The sequence below is a fragment of the Wasmannia auropunctata genome, unplaced genomic scaffold, assembly GCF_000956235.1.
Source record: "Wasmannia auropunctata unplaced genomic scaffold, wasmannia.A_1.0 LD336095.1, whole genome shotgun sequence".
In the NCBI taxonomy this organism is placed as follows: domain Eukaryota; kingdom Metazoa; phylum Arthropoda; class Insecta; order Hymenoptera; family Formicidae; genus Wasmannia; species Wasmannia auropunctata.
In genome coordinates this window covers 87,436-90,963 of record NW_012026795.1, presented here as the reverse complement: position 1 = coordinate 90,963, position 3,528 = coordinate 87,436, and the positions used below count along the sequence as shown (strand labels likewise).

General features: G+C 34.2%; 1 pseudogene; it reads left to right on the top strand.

Annotated features, from left to right (window-relative positions):
- The window catches only part of LOC105462771, a 5,031-nt pseudogene extending 2,044 nt beyond the window's left edge, over positions 1-2,987 (top strand).
- Positions 2,988-3,528: the final 541 nt, after the last annotated feature.

The window sequence follows — 3,528 nt, the reverse complement described above, 5'->3', positions numbered from 1 at the left end:
ACTGGAGTTCAGACGTGTGCTCTTCCGATCTATGAATTTTTTTCATAATATTCATTTCATATCCCTTCATCACATACTCGTTTTTTATTAATATCTCAATACTAGTTTAGGCCCTACAAAAATAAACGCGACAATTTTATCAACTTTGTATAAGCGACACGTATAAAAAAATGCAATTTTTAATTGCTTATATCTCAGTATTGAGATGGTCAAGCTCATTCTAATTGCACAAGCGAGTCAACGACTTCTAGTACAACATATAGTTTCAATTTCAAGAAATTCTCAATATTTTGAATTTGCGAGTGTACTACCTTAAGACAGTCTTAAATATTAAGAATCAATTATAAATATAATTATTATCAATTATCAATATTTAAGACTGTCTTAAGCACAGTCTTAAAATGTCGTAAACTAATTATAACAGAGCCGTATTAGTATCTTAAGACATTATTTGTAAATATTAGCCAAGGATTAGGAACAAGTGAATGAAGGAACGCGCGCCGGCTCTGAGCGCGGCATGAACAGGAGCGATTATTCGTTAACTTTAACCAGCTCTCCTGCCAAAATTACTTGTCAGATCAAAATTTGCTAAAGGAAAAAGTTGTTTCTTTTAGCACAAAGTATCACGTCCTGTACTCCAAATGCGCCAATTTTGGGACACCCTGTATATATATATGTATATATACAGAATGGACCATTTTAATCCATCCAGTCGAATATCTCGAAAATCAAGCCCGGGAGAGAAAAATTTTTCAGACAAAAGTTGTTTGGTTTCGAAGGGATCATAAGATGGCACCATTGGTTTGACCTTGAAGAATTATTTGAAAGTCACCTCAATTTTTTTAAATGGCATCCCCTACTTTTTATTACATATTCTTATAGATGACCTCGAGAGCTTTCCAAAACACTGTAATCAAATGTTTCTTCATTGAATACTTTTCGAATTATAAAGCTCCAAAATTGCAACTTTGATACAATTGGTACTTTAAGTTGGTACACATGTCCTTCACATTTGATGAAAAAATCATGGCGTTCCTTCAAACCATTTGAAAGTGGCAGTAATTTATATCAGTAAAGATTTTTGTGCGCGGCGATTTTTACGATGTCAAAAAATATGGAGCAAAAAATTTGTTTGAAATTTTGTGTTGCAAACGAAATTTTGTTCACAAATGTATTCAAAATGTTACAAAAAGCTGGCACCGTCTCTGGATACCGTAGAAACTAGAAATCATCTCAGACGACGTCAACACTCACTTGTTTTTTTGGAGAAAATTCAAGTTTTTCGAAATCAAGCGCGATGCGACCCGTTTCATGTTTAGTACATTGGACAAAATGTGCTGGCACGATCCAAATGATATTCCAACTTTATCTGCTATCTCTTGCACAGTCAATCAACGATTTTCCAGCACCAATTCTTTCACTTGCTCAACATGAGCGTCATCCGTTGACGTTGATAGTCTTCCAGAGCGTGGGTCGTCTTTAGCGGATTCTCATCCTTCTTGAAACTTTTTAAATCATTTAAACGTACTTACTTTTGATAAACAATTATCGCTTTTTGTAACATTTTGAACGCATTTGTGAACGAAATTTCGTTCGCAACACAAAATTTTAAACAAACTCTTTACTCCATATTTTTCGACATCGTAAAAATCGTCGCGCACAAAAATCTTTACTAATGTAAACTACTGCTACTTTCAAATGGTTTGAAGGAACGCCATGATTTTTTCATCAAATGTGAAGGACATGTGTACCAACTTAAAACAGTAAATGAATTTGATTTAGTTTTTTCGCGATTTAAAAAAAAATGTTTGATACTTTTTGATCACAGTAGTATACCTTAATAATATAGATATAAATAGCATAGATATAGGGTGGAGCGATTTTTTACCCCCTGTTGTGCATGTATTTTTGGAAAAGGCATAAAAAATAATGAATTTTGGTGACAAACGGAAATTTTTTAATGAATATCTACCCTTGCTAAAAAATAAAAAAATCATTTTTTTGTTTTTATTTTATTTCAATTAACCATCGATTTATTAAAGTTCATAACAATTGTTTCTTAAAAATAATTATGATTTATTGTTAGACATCTTTTTTTTTGTTTCAGTTAGCTTTTTAAGCCGAGATTCTATCACAGTAAATGTCCCTCCTTCGTGTTTGCTTGTGTACACGGTTCCTGTGCTGTCTTGGTGACAATTTTAATGTGACGCTCCGTTGCCTGTATATATGGCAGGGTATTTCTAAATCTTTAATTGTAGTATCTGCGAACATATATCCTTGGATTTCATCATTTGTTATTGATTGTGTGAGAAATGATGGGTGAACACAATATAATTGCTGAAGTGAGTTTTATTACACACTGATGTAGAGCTAATCATTACAATCAGAGCTTCCAGAAGGAACAAACCGGAAAAAGAGAAAAAGATATAATATGTGTCAGGCCATAGATTATAAAAATGAAAAGACTTGTATCCTTGCCCGCAGTGCTATATAAATCTAGATCATAAATCCCTAAATAAGTCCCTATAACATAAATTGTCCCTATAACACTCCCCCGCAATTTTATAACTTTGTAACCTTAGAGAAAAAAAAATCAAAACGCACAAACTCCAATAAGTGATCTTAATTTAATAAATCGTTTGCCTGTCAATCCTTTAGTCAATATGTCCGCAATTTGATCTTCGGTAGAGACATATAGTACATCTAACGTTTTATTCTTACATAGTTCCTTTACGAAGTTATATTTTACGTCTATGTGTTTGAGTCTTCGATGTTCCCATCTATGTAATAAATGAATGCATGATTGGTTGTCTTCATAAACAGTGATAGAATTGGCACAATTCAGTCCAAGGTCATGTAATAACTTCTTGAACCATAGTATATCAGCTGCTGATGTGGCCAACGCCACATATTTGGATTCTGTTGACGACAGGGCTATAGTCGCTTGTTTCCTGGTTATCCATGTCACTGAGGCTCCATATACTTGAATTAAATATCCAGAGGTTGACTTCCGATCGTTTGCTACCGTTTGCCCAGTCAGCGTCTACGTACGCAAGCAGAGGAGTATTGCACTTCTTCTTTGGTAGGAGTAATCCGTAATCCAGAGTTCTCTTAATATAGCGCAAGATTCTTTTTAAACCGTTCCAGTTGTTTTCAGTAGCGCAATTTTGATATCGGCTAAAATAATTTGTTGCTACACTGATGTCTGGTCGAGTGTATAACATCAAATACATCAGGCATCCGAGTAATTCACGATATGACTTCGTTTCAACAATATACTTGACTTATTTGTCTTCTTCCTCTTTTGTGTTGATTCGAGCTTCGATTGGTGTTTTAACAGATTTGCACTTGGTCATATTGAAACGTTCTAACATTCGCTCCGTGAATGCACGTTGGCTTAGAAATATACCATCCTGTCGATACTCGATCTTCATTCCAAGAAAATTGTGTGGTACCTTCAAATCTGTAATTGGGAACTCGTTCATTAGTTTGTCTCTCAATTCAAGTAATTCATATTCATTACTCCCT